This window comes from Esox lucius, chromosome 19 (assembly GCF_011004845.1).
Source record: "Esox lucius isolate fEsoLuc1 chromosome 19, fEsoLuc1.pri, whole genome shotgun sequence".
NCBI classification, from domain to species: domain Eukaryota; kingdom Metazoa; phylum Chordata; class Actinopteri; order Esociformes; family Esocidae; genus Esox; species Esox lucius.
The window spans coordinates 24,436,615-24,450,678 of record NC_047587.1 but is presented as its reverse complement, the minus strand read 5'-3'; the positions used below and the strand labels follow the sequence as shown (position 1 = coordinate 24,450,678).

Genomic DNA, 14,064 nt, shown 5'->3' with positions numbered 1-14,064 from the left:
CAGTCAACATTTTGGTATCATGTCAACATTGCAGAGCTGGTGTAAACATATTTCTTAAGCAATCACAGTGAAAATACAAGTGGTTTGTAGAGACACTGCGTTAAAAACCCTGTTTTGAAGAATCTAGCCACTTCCAGGCCACTCTTGAGTACTACAGTTTGTAATCACAAAACACTCAAAACCTGGTTCATGCAACGACAATAACAACACTCAATGGATATTATGGATCCTGAATAGAAACCTATACGACCTGGGACATGCCACTCACTTTTAGCAAGGTTGCACCACTAAAGACAGAAAATACAGTGACGAACAAACCTTACTACCATTACAACTATTATGCAACCTATATTCTGGGACTAGCAGTTTGTGTGTTTGTGTACAGTTAGTCCAGTTTGATTGTGCTGAGGAGTTGAATGACTAGTGGCAATTTATAAGCCTGTTGGTATGGAATCTCAAGCTCCTATACATACCCCACCTGCCAAAGGTATGCACATGAATAGCCATTGTCTCTGGGGTGTATGGAGTCATGCAGCACACCTTCATCACACACCACTTTGGATAGATAAATGAGTAAGTCAGTCAGCACAAAGAACTTATTGAGAAGCAGGTGTGAAGAGAGTCAGTGCAACAAAGGCTACAAGGTGAATGTAATTGTCTATGTAGAGCTTCCACAATGCTGTCTTGGGCTGTCTGTTCTGAGCAATCAGATGTTTTGGGTGGGGCTGAAGTGGAAGTGGACAGTTGGACAAGTGTTAATTCTGCTGATCTTTTCTACCTATACGAGCGCTTTACCCTTCGCCATTCTGCTGAAATGGTCAGATCCTCAACATCTGGGTCTGTCCCCACACATAATGTCCTCAGTCGCTTTCGTAAATCAGAGATTCTCCTCAGTTATTTTTGTCAATGGGCCACAGCCTTTGTGAAATTACAGGACAATGTCAAAAAGGTATAAACGCTTTTTGGTTCTAACCTGTCTCTGGAAATACATTTCATGGTGTCCCTTTCTGCAGCTCTGTCCAGGGTGTCTATTGACAGATGTTTGAACAAATGATGTTACATATGAATTCTGAGACTGATATTTTCACTATTACATTTAAAAGAAAACAAAATGCTATATTTACTTGCCTGACTTGATTTTTTTTAAACGTTATACACATAACACAAAACTAACTAACAATAATTGATTTTAAGTTTTAGTGTTCTAAAATAAAATATCTCACTGAATGAAATTTCAATGTACCTTTTGAAATGTTGTAATATGAGAGAATTGGTCATTGATTTGAATACTCAATTTCAATAGAAAAAATTGTAGGCTACCTTCATTCAACAGGCAGCTCTCTTCTTTCGAGTTTTGCGCATGCAAATCAAGCCTGGTCTGGGAATTCAGTAACTTGATGTGCGGCTGGCTAACTGTTCAGAGGTAACACATGAGTAAGTGGACAAAGAAATTAATCTAAAATCTCGCACTCAATAATTTTTTCCTCAAACCAACCGCAATAAATCGCATGTACTATGCGGCCCTTTGCTCTTAGTCCATGCCTGTCTGAACCCAGAACATACAGTTGACCTGGAACCACATTTTTAAAAGCATTTTGGTCATAATCGGTACCTAAAATGTAACAAAATTAAGTATGATCCCTGGCATGATCCCTACATATGAAGTGATTGTCAGACAATTAAATGAAAAAACAATCATTACTATGAGAAACCGTATTCATCCGGTCTTATCCGGTGTCATGTCAGATCTTAGATATTTTCTTTGGTGGATCTTAAGGAGGAACTGAGCCCCAGGACATTGCTTCAGGATTACCTGACTTGATGACTCCTAGCTGTTCCTGTCCAAAGTCCACCTGGTGTTTTTTCTGATCTAAATTTTGCCTGACAACTCCTTCTGTTGCTGCCTTCAGCACACCTGTTCCCACCTTTATTTTGTTGACCGGCTGGTCATCTTAATGAACGATTTGGCTATAAAAAGTAATGTACTCTTATAACCTACTCTGTAGGTCTTTTCCTATTTTCTAACCTTTTTAGGGAATTCTTCCTAGTCACAATGTCTCAATATTTTATTGCTTGCTCTTTCAATTATGCTGTGGATCTGAATATGCACTTTGTGACTGCTGATATAGGGCTTTATAGGAATTGTTTGTACATATGTTGTATGAAATTCCATGCCAATATTATAAGAAATGTAATCCACATTCACCCCTGGTTAGAAGATAACACAAGTTAAAAGTGCCTGCTGAGCTTGGTCAAACATGAGAATCTGAATGTTAAGGCTGAACTTAACACAATGGTGCGATCAACCAGATGGCCCACTCACAACAACACATAACCCTGTGCTGTCTACTGCTGCAGCTGCATGCTATGTTCCACTGCTGTATAAGATCATATACCATACAACACTGCAATTTGTTAATGAAAATGTTGCTTTGCACTGCATATTGATTGTGAGACAGATTGCCGACCCTTGGGAATATATTTCACAGAGCAGCTTGGCGTCAATTTTGATTACTTTATTTCAGAACAATTCCAGATGTTCTAACATGGGAGTCAGCCATCACAGAGGGAGAGTGAGGATAAGGTTGAGAGAAGACCCAAATGTTTGTATTTGAAACCAATTACTATCCTGTCCTAGCATAAACATCAGCTTTCACTCTACTCCCAACATTGTTACATGGCTGTATAAAGGCAAACACTTTCTAATCATTAGCTTAATTTTTGAGGAGTGATAGTGTAAAATCCTTTACTTTCCAAAATATTAACCTTAATCCAAATAGTTAATCATTTGGAAGTTCCAAATGATCCTCAATTAAAACGATTAAAGCAAAACATACTTTTAAATCAATATATAAATCATGATTTTCCAATTACCACCATCGCAAAACAACATTTTAAGATATTTTATATTCATCACAAAGAATAAAGAATGGGGTAAAACACAGTATGTAGCTGTGCATGCAGGGTGGCGTTTTTTAGCCCAAGGGAGACCTAACACTGAAATGCTCCTTGACCATGAAATGGCCCTGCCTGGTAATGGTGGTTAATGGCTGCGTGGTGCAGCAGTGCTGGGGATAACCAAAGGTAGACTCAGGGGGATCTGTACAGTGCACAGATGAGGAAATGCAGTACTGTCAGGGTACAGTAACCTTTTCTTGAAATGCATAATTGCCAACTCATTGTCCTGTGGAATGCTCAATGGAGCTATGACACTGTGATGAAGACAATAGAATAATACTGGAAAATGTTTTAAAGTAGGGTATTATATGTGCTGTTTCTGTAATGTTTTTACACAAGACTTCTCAGAGGAACAGTACACACCATTCAAAACTAAATGAAATGTAACTAGTCTTAATGTTCTAAAAAAATCTTTTGGACCAGATTTTTGTATGGGCAATAACTTTCTAATACACTTACATCAAGCCAAGTCTGGTTGGACTGACCTTTATAAATGATTCATGAAATCAAATCATGCTTGTTGAGTATTGTAGCCTTTGCCCTGTGATTCCTCGACCAGACCACTGATCCAACGTTGATAAGACTAATGGCTGGCTAAGAGTTGAACTGACTGACACATTGTATCATTGCAAGGTCTCAACATTTTATCCTCCAGCTACATTCTGGAAAGGGCAAAACTTGGGAGTTATATGGGTACATCAGGTCTTCCACAAGACATGGGCATGTTAGAGGTCAGAATTGACCACATCAGGCCTTGGGTTCACCATCTAGCTCTATAACGTGACAGAGAAGTAGTCACGTGTTTTGCTAGCAGATGTCCATATCGTAAAGGTCCTATCTAGGATAGAGGGAAAACCTGGTAAGACTAGACATGTTATAAGACCAACGTTTTATAATCACTTGAAGGAACAAAATGTGTAGCCTAGATGTCTTAAAGTTACTATTTTAAAAACTGTGACTTCTGACGTTGCCAACAATATTAACTGGTCTTACCTACAAAAACATGTGTAACTAAGCATATTCCACTAGATCAGAAGCTTTGAATCTGGATGGACACACACACACACACAAACACACATGCGACCCGAAGGTTAGGGAAACTGATTGCAGAGTGAATCCTATTTAATCAAGCCTGTCGATGAGTCATGAGGGATAGACTTATCTGCTGCGATGCAGACAATGCAGAGGGAAGATGAAGACAACTAGGGATAAGATGTGAACCTATTCCGACAATCCTTCCTGACAAACCAATAGTTGAAACAGTGACAACTGAAATATAGGGTCAACTATCAGTCATTCATCAATGAGCCCCTCTTGTCTCAATTAAAATGTTGAACACTAGGCAGTATTAACCACCCTAACCCCAATGGGAGAGTAGGACATATTTGCAATGCCAACAACTGACAGCCCAAGTATCACAGTAACAGTTGTGAGTCACCTTATTAAATGCATTAAGTCACATAACGTTATGGACGAAGGCCACTTAAGTGCTAATACGCATTCCTAAATCATCTCATAAAAGTCACATCATATGTCTAGCCCAGTGACAACATGAGACCTGTAAAGTGGCCTTTCATTTGAAAATCCAGCCATCTGTTTATATTGTGATCTGTCTTGTAAGTAAACAACGACAGAATTACTTTAGGAGAGAGAGTGATACCCCTTAAAGAGGTGCTGTCAAGTGTCTCAGATACACCCTATTAGCCATGTTTGTCCCTAAATGCCAGAGAACATAGTGGGATAGGGAAGGCTTTCCCCTCCAACAGCTAAATAAACTAGGGTTAGCTCAGCACACAGGCCCAGGTGGGGTAACAAGCAGCTGAAGGCCATCTGATATAAGCATTTGCTCACCATAAGTGGGAGGAAGAATGTGGCCCTCTTGCCAGGAGGATACCTCTGTGACCTTTCCTGACCTGTAGGTCACTCTATCTAGTGACAGATCTAGATTGTGTTACATCAAATAAGAGCTCGGTGGGATCAACTTACTGGCACCCAGTATTGGGGACATCGGAAAACCTGACGTTTCAACATAAATTAGAGATGAACATGAGTAAAAACATTTCCTTTGGTGTTATTTCAATGTCAATACTTTCCAGAATTAAAAACCTAGCCTTTCATAATAACTGTAAGGATAGTTTGCCACAGTTTCAAATATACAACTGCTGTATTATGTTTAACTGTGGCAATTAAGTCATTGGCTGTACCAGACCCCCTCTTACCTTATTGGTAAAATAACTACCCCTCTGATAGTGACTCTCTTACCAACAAGAGAAATGTGTAGAATGGCAAAACCTTCCCATCAATAAAATGCCTTCACACAATTGATCACCATTGTGTGCGTCAGTGGTCCGGCGGTGTAAGCTGCTGCCTCCCTTGCACCCCTACCCCTGGTGGTCTTTATAATGTGTGAGAGATTTTTAGGTCAGTGAGATTCCCACATTCATTTCCCAAATAAACGTAATCATGTTTTGTTGAATTTGTTCATGTGTGTAGTCCTGGTGGTCATTGTTTGATAGAGGTGTTGGATGTCTTTCCGTGATTCTAACTTTATGTAACACAATAGCATCTCAGCAAGATGGAGGTCAAACAGATTTTCCATTTGTTTTTACACTGAAACATACTGTAAATGATTAAACAAGAGTGTACCTCAGAGGATTTCCGATATAGGAAGCTATTGTGGCAAACATTAATGTGTGGTAATTTCCAGCAATGCCAAACCAGGATACTGCAACAATTTAAGAATATTTGCCTGTCTTTCACAGAGTGGTGAACCCCACCCCATATTTATTTCTGAAAGACTCATCTTCTCTGGGATGCTCTTTTTACTCCCAATCATGTTACAGACTTGTTGCCAATTGACCTAATTAGTTTTGAGATGTTCCACCAGGATAATTTTTTTTGCATTGCACAACGTATCCAGTATTTTGTTGCCCCTGTCCCAGCTTTTTGGAAACGTGTTGCTGGCATCAAATTTAAAGTGGGCATATATTTTTCAAGAAACAATAACATTTCTCAGTTTCAACATTTGATATGTTGTCTTTGCACAATTTTCTGTTGAATATAGGGTTTAAATGATCAAGTCTGCATTCTGTTTGTCTTTACATTTTACACAGCTTATGGCCTTAAAATGGCCTTGATGAATATAGGTGACAATTTTGGGATATTCTTAGGGTGTTATTTGTTTGCAGGGTGTACATTGTGGAATAAATCATTAGGAATTTAGACATCCCACATTTTTTCATCTCTCAGACAGTGAATAGCCTGCAGTGATACGCCATTGTAAACTAAAACGGATGTGTTCTTAACAGGAGTAAAACTGCCACAGATAAAATCAGCAGCATTCTACTGAAGCAAAGAATGAGGTCACTGGGCTTTTTCAGCAATGTCAATTCTGAGGTGAGGCACATCATATTTTATAATTCACTCCTCTCCCCACAGTCTAGCACTTGAAACACACAGTACCATGCAGACTGCAAGCCATTATGTAAAGAGACACAGGGCTTTAAACAAATACGTAATCTTAATGAATTCATGGATCTCAGGGGTAGGAGGTAGGTGGAACCCGAGTCAAGCAGGGCAGGGTCAGAAACACATTGGGATTAATCCTCTGAGTCAACAAGACAACTGCTAGCTCCCTACTATCACAACCTGCAGCAACATTTACAGTGAGCAGAAACCAAGATCCCCAGCCTTTGATATGCTTAATCTACACACCCAATAAAGTGGGACGGCAGCCAAATACTAATGCCTTGCTCACTTGCTCTCAAGGATATTACAGTAAATGTTAATTTAGATAAAACCTCGAATTGTATTATTTTTATTTTTAATTTTTTTTAAGTATTCAAATGTAACTTTTTTGCATTAGTGAATAAATTTGTTAGGTTTTAGTAGAATTTGCTTCTAAACTTTGGTAAAAAAAAAAAGAAGGGATTTTTAAGTTTTTTTTTATTCTCAAAAAAAAGTTAGCTTGGACTTCACTATCACTAGCTAGTAAAGAGAAATGAGAAGGCAAGCGGCTAAGTGCCAGACATGAACCATAACAGTTAATGGCAGTAGCAAACAAAATAAGTCTGGAAAGGACAAAGGCAAACGTATTGTACTGTAGTGTCAGAAGACAGCAGCTTCTGTTGAAGAGAGATAAAAGGAACATACCCAACTAACTTACATTTAATCAGAATAGCACCCCTAAAGAATCATTCAAAAGATACAAAAACAAATTGAAGTTCATACATCTATTAAATGCACATCAACAGCAACTAGAACCAGGTGCCTTCACAACCTTGAGGCACACTTGCGGTCAACTACTGTTGCAAAACCATTGGCACAGTTCCCGCTGAAGTCACTGCATGAGCACTTCACATGCATACTGAATCATCTGGCAACCAATGTCGATCCAACAACTGCAGCAGCTTGTCTGTTGGACCCAAGTGTGTCTCTGGCACTTGTCTCAACAGAGATGGAAACACTGATGATGGTCTTTTGTACTTCAGCATATCAGATAGTACAGCCTTGGAGCAGCAGGATCAGAGGAAGATGCCAGCACCAGAAATCCCAAAAGCATGTTAACCAGGGCTTTAAAAATATTGCTTTCTAACACTGAAGATTGTGTCTGAGGTTACTGTTCAACCTTAGGGTCTACCTGGCATAGCCGTAAGTGCTGTGTGTGAGCTGCAGAACACCTGGAATAGGTAAAGATGGGCATGTTTTACATATTCACCTCTCCAGTTCTGGCAGACAAGGATGGCTGTTAATCCAAAACTGTTCCAAGTGGCAGAGTGTAGAGTATATTCTCTGTCTGTAAACAATTGTTATTATGCTTGATATGATATTAGACTGTAAATTAGGGCTGTCATGATATCAGATTTTCACCAAACGATTATCATGGCCAAAATAATTAACGTTAATGATATTATCGCTGTATCTTTACATTTGAAGAAAAAGAAATGCTATCAGTCAAATTCATCTTCAACTTTGTTTAATGTGTTGTTGTTTTTTGTTTTTTTTGGGGAAAAGGAATTACACTCAAAAGGGTATGTGTTTTTAGACAGGTATAGGTTTACAGTCATGAAAATATTTATTCTGCCTCAGCCTAAGCATCCTGTATCTAACCTGAACCAGAGAGTCATTCAGTGGTTAACCACCATCAACTGGTGTCTCTCAATTCTACAAAAAGAACCAAAGGTTTATTTTACAGAATATGACGTTCATGTAATATTCCTGTACTGTCCTGCACGTGTGAATGTATAAAGACTCAGAGTACAGACAACTGGGTGGTCAGCACAGTAGTTAGATACATTTACAGTAGGTAACCTATTTTAATTTTATTCACAATTGATGCAACAGTGTAACGGCTGAGGTTTGGCTGTACTCACAGCCCAGCCTCCATTGTTGTCATATAACGTACATCATGGCTAAGTACCCTGTTACAAATTCCATTAGCCATCATTGTTTTTCTTACTCTTCTCTCCCTTGTCCACTATATCAAATTATTCTGCTTTCTCTGCCTCTCTTTCTGATGTGGTCATGTATTGTTCTTAAACACAGGTGAGCTTACCTGTGGCCCTTTTTATTCATGCCAAAATGATGATTTCTTGTAGACTAGTTATGCTTGTTAGTGTTTACACTTCAACAACTGTTTCTTGAAAGTGTTAGAATTGTGATGATGTGAGTTTGTTTATTGAATGGCAATATTTTTTACATGATGACAACATGGTGACATTTGTGCTTTACATTGAGACTTCTGTGTAGAGTTTAGGAACAACGAGCGAAAGGAACAGAGACTGCTATGGTTTATTTAATAGAGACAGTGTATAAAAAATTATATAGAGCTTTGCCAGATTTGAACCCATGCTGTACAGTCCCATTGAACCCATGCTGTAAATATGCACCAGAGGCCGCAGCTTATATCGCTAGACCACCCTAGGCCACTAGATTAATTTTGGTAATCTAACCAAAACTATAACCTAGCCCATCACATTTTGTAAAACCTGCAGTAAAAAGAGGGAATATCCCCCAAAAAACCTTCAGAATTATAATGACCGTGGAACTCTACAAAATATACTTTCTTTATGTCATTGTCATCACCAAAGAGAGAGATTTAAAGAGGTATGGGAACTAATGAACTTCATGAATTTGAAAAAACAGAAGTCATGAGATTGGCTGAAGATCTTGACATGAGTAAAATGACATTTATCATACGTGACCCGTACTCTGAACTATGTATCTTTGACATATATATTATGCGGTACTGTACATAGATCTGGTTCAGGACTTCCTCTTTGTCTCATGAACACTGACCTTCATCATTGGCCCTGGATACATAAACTTAAAACAAAAGGACAGCTATTAGATGACATGCCACACAATCGTGGGGTCTTGTTCTGACCCCGTGCTTGCTGGCTCTGTCCTTTGCTTTGCCCAGTTTGCTCTGTGAGACTGCCAGGACATTGAGCCTGACACATCAGAACTGCTGCTCTCTTGGGGCCCTCTTTCATTCCCACTATCACAGTCAAAGCCTGCAGAGACTGAGCTGTCCAGAGAATGAGCCCTGCTGGGTTTGACTGGGCCAAGATCCGATCAAGCCTGGAGGAGAGGGTCATCCTCTTCCCTGACTTCAACTTGCTATGATCTTTGAACCGACTCTAAAAAGGCCCCTGACTTGATTCGAGCAGACAGTCCCCTTTGAAAGCTCCCTTTGGTTTGGCTTCTGTAGCCTGGAAAGGGAAGAGTAGGGTCAGGCTACACACAAGCAGGAAAAAAGCAAAACCAAAGAGAGAGAGAAAAATACAGCTGACAGCCTTGCTCCAGGTGTAGATCGCACACTGTCTTATGTGTGGCCTCAATGGATCATGTCAGCCGAGGGACTGGAGGCATTTACATGGAGGATCACACGGAAACACTGTCATCAAAAATTCTAAGAATCATTAACAAAGGTAATTTCCATGACAGGAAATGCCTACTGGATTGCCAACACACTTAAGGTCTAAAAGGAAGTCTTACTGAGAGTCCGAACAAGGAGTCAGACAATATTTTTCACAAAAATGTATAAACATTTAAGTAGCTACTTTATCTGTAGCTACATATTATATAGACCCAGGCATCTTAATCTAGTCATTTCTGATAATTTTTAACTTCCACATAGTATATTCTGCTATAATTTGTGATATACTGTAGTATTATACTATATTAGAGCGTTTGAGTGTGAGCACCCCTCCTCATTATAATCATACTTTTGCCTGCAAATTCATGATCTGATCAAAGTGGACACTGGTCCAATGGACTGCAGGCTAGTGCAACCCTGACAATCTGCCAGGGTGAAGGGTCAGAGGAGAGGAAGCAAAGATCCAAGTCCCATCCCATTGTGTGACACACCGCCTTCACCCGCTCGCCCCAGAGGCTTAGTGTCAGTGTTAACACTTCAAACACTCAATATCTCCACAAAACACAAAGGACACAACTGCTTGCCATCGCCATCGTTTCTTCCAGAAATAGAGATATGGATCCGTCCCAAAGGTCAAAGCCTGTTGAAGTTTCCATGATTAAGCCATGCTTTGTTGGTTGACTTTTCCCTGTTGAAATCTGTACTTTTGGGTGCAAATTGTGTAGTTGGCTCAACCTTGTGAACTAAAGTTCAATCAAGCTGAAGCTCTATACAGTATATGTCAGAGCCTAATGATAACTGAATACTAAGAAGATAGAGTTGACTTCAAATGCCATGCTGTGAAACAAAGTTGAAAGACCATACAGTGATATTTCTATACAGGGCACTAATCTCTAACAATGAAACCAACTCAAATATGTATTTAATTTAACCAAGTAAATAATCAATAGAAAAACCTGGTTTTGACATTGTTTTCTTGTCTTCAGACATTGTGATTTAAGTCACACACAGAGATGTTTTCTGCCGACATGGAGCCGATGTTAGACAAACACAGCAATAGGCCAAAATGGAGCCCATGCAGGAAGTTATAATCTCAAACCACTGGTATCTGATTTTCAGCAGTAGTGACAGTTCAATAATCAATCTGAGACAATCTTCTGTACCGAAACTGATGCAGGTACTATTACTTTGACTGAGTTGAATGATCACCAGTTTCCTAGTGGTGAGGAGCATGCTTATAAGAGGGTGACAAAACATCATAATTTACGGGTCACTGATTACTGACTGCACTATCGGCGCTGATACTAACCTTAGCTTGTGCAAAACTACAAGACTGCCAATATTTTCACTGCATTCATGCATCTCCTACTACTTTTCCTAACAAAAACATCAACAAAAATCATCAAACAAGTTCTTAATAAATATATAATTGTGTGGTCAAAGAGTGCATTTTTCACGCAGCATGAAACCTCCCAGATTCTGCACCAAGTAGAAGGCGCTGCAGGCAGTCTCTTGAGGGAAGGTCTAATTTTCAGCCTCCTGCCGCGCATATTGAGCCCAGTCTGAAATAATACGGGACTCATTTCAGGGCTTAGGACTTCTAAAATATGCTGACAATAATGAACAGCAAAGCTTCAAATGAAACAGCTTTTCACATGGAGGGTTTTAGTGGCAGGCTACTTTTAGGGTGCAGAGGTCCTGAGTCCAAGACTGGTCACATAACACTACAGATGGTTTCAGGATTGCAACCAGGGCTCACTAAAATGCTATTATATTCCAAATATCGTTCAGTAGGAATATTTCATTTTATTCTGAAACGTAGTCATTTAAGTTAATGTATAAGAAAACCTTAATATTTTTGTGTGGAGTATTACATTCTTGTTTACTTTTTGTAAATACGTAAATCCTTGGATTTGAAAATAAGGCATCATTGTTATGAGTTGAGAGGTTGATATCAAAACTTAGCAATCATCATTTTCTCCAATCATATGATTAGTCTGAATTCATACAAAACATATTTTTGTGTGTGTATACGAAAAAAATAAAGATATGAATTCAGAATAATCATATGATTGGAGACAATTGTGTATATATATATATATATATATATATATATATATATATATATATATATATATATATATATAAATATACAGAGAGAGAGAGAGAGAGAGAGAGAGAGAGAGAGAGAGGGAGAGCAGAATAACGTTACTATGGGAGGCTTTGGTGAAAGCATTCAAGGACTTAACATCCTCTCAGCCTGTCCTTCATCTATAATAATCAAGCTTGGCCACAGAATATCCCTCTCGATGGGGGAAAAAAACATGTCGCCTGTCCTCCTCTCACTCATCTTACAGACTGCCAGTCTTGGGTCTTCCTCTTGAAGTCCTCTGTCACTTTTATGACTTCAAACACTAGGCAGAGCCTTTTTTAACGGACTGCCATGTCTTTAAAGGCAGATTTATTTTCTGTGCTACATTAGCATGAGATAAAGGGCAGACCATCTAATGCAAAGGAAGCAGGGAAAAGCCTAAACCACAGCCACTGTGAACTCGTTTGTGTATGTGCACAAAAGGGCACCAATTCAGGCTAACCAGTTATGGTAAACTGGAAAATTTGGTACAATAAATCAAGCACCTTGCACACAAAGATGATTAATCTAAAGACAATTCAACCGCAGATGTGATCTGACTGCGATAATAATATTATTGTAAACAAAGGCTAATAGAATTACTAGTTCAACAATGTATAAATGGATACAGAAGAAGGTTATGTTCCAACCAATTGTTGATATTAAATTTGATAAGTAATATCATCTTCATTACACATAGTCCTTTCAGAAAAAGCAATAAACATTTAATCTATACCTGTGTAGCATATCCTAATGACATGCTTCCCTTACCATGCAGTACAATATATGATGAGAGGAGTCATTGAGTGCATATGCAGTCTTTTTATGTAGTTATGTGAAAGCATGGGGAGGTGCTGGGCAAGTGTGTCATGGCATGCTGCTCCAGAGGCTAAAGGAGGAGGCTGCTCTCCCTCCCTCGCAGTGCAGGAGGCCACCCAGCCACACACAATTACACCCAGAGCCAGGCAGCAGTCTAACCCCGACTATGCCAAGGGGCAGGCCTCAGTTAGATCTCAGCATGCATGCACAATGATCTCTTATTAATTAATAAATCAAAGCTAATCAAGGTAAACAGTGGTCAAAACACATTGTTTCACATAAAATACCACACTATGCTCTCCTAGAATTACTTTCTGAAGAAGTTTGTGGAATCAAACAAGGATTTGACACAAAAAAAGGCAACTGATAACTACGGCTGCATCCCCACACGTGCATACTTTAAGATAATATTGTAAAAATGGCATATCTCTGATTTCAAATATTACGAATGCGTGTAAACAAATAATGTTAGGTTGACACTTAAGCGTCTTATAAACAGTCATATACTGACACATTTCAATAACTGTAATTGATGAAAACAATGCACATTCAATTTTAGTTTATATTACACTTTTTGGATTGTAGAGACTCCTCGTCTAGTTATTGTCAAGATATGTAGCACAAATCCACTAATGGCTACATGTAAAACAACAGACGATCGCTTCAATGTAAAACAACAAAAAAGTATTATTACTTACATTGTTGCACGTGAGACTTGATATGGCCTATCCTCGGTTTTCTGAAATTACAATTTGGCCTTCAGAAAGTGAATCCATCGAATATCAAAAACATAAACATGAATATAACACCCCCGTTGTCTTAATAAGGAGTCAATTCTGCTTCCGTTTTTCGATTGCGAATCAATTTGCAGATCATAAAGTCATTATTGACAACACGCAAAATGTCCAGAATGTCTGCACTACGTACAGTGGTTATCGTGCTGTTAGACATGACTGTGCAGGTATGTCCACTGAGCGGCGCCGTAGCCCGCTTTTTAAAGGTAGAGATGCGCGAGACTGAGAGAAGCGGGAATTCTTCCTTCAGGAACCTTTATCACTAAGTTCACCGTGTCACTATGAGGTACACAGTCGACAACGATGGGCAGATTGAATTACAGTTATTTAAAAGGAAACTGCGGGTAGGTGAACAATTCGGAGTATGTTTATGTCGAGTAAACAAGTTAAGGATTGTAGACTTCGGAACTTATAAAAACATGTTTAAGGGTGCCTATGCTCCCCAGTACACGACGTAAGGTTGAAAATGACGATTTAGTCAG

General features: G+C 39.0%; 1 long non-coding RNA gene across 1 annotated transcript in view; it reads right to left on the bottom strand.

Moving 5' to 3' along the window:
* The window catches only part of LOC109616916, a 77,178-nt gene extending 63,453 nt beyond the window's left edge, over positions 1–13,725 (bottom strand). Inside the window, exon 1 of the long non-coding RNA XR_002198223.2 lies at positions 13,487–13,725. This is a non-coding gene — a long non-coding RNA (uncharacterized LOC109616916). The remainder of the gene's footprint in view (positions 1–13,486) is intronic.
* Between the last annotated feature and the right edge of the window lie 339 nt (positions 13,726–14,064).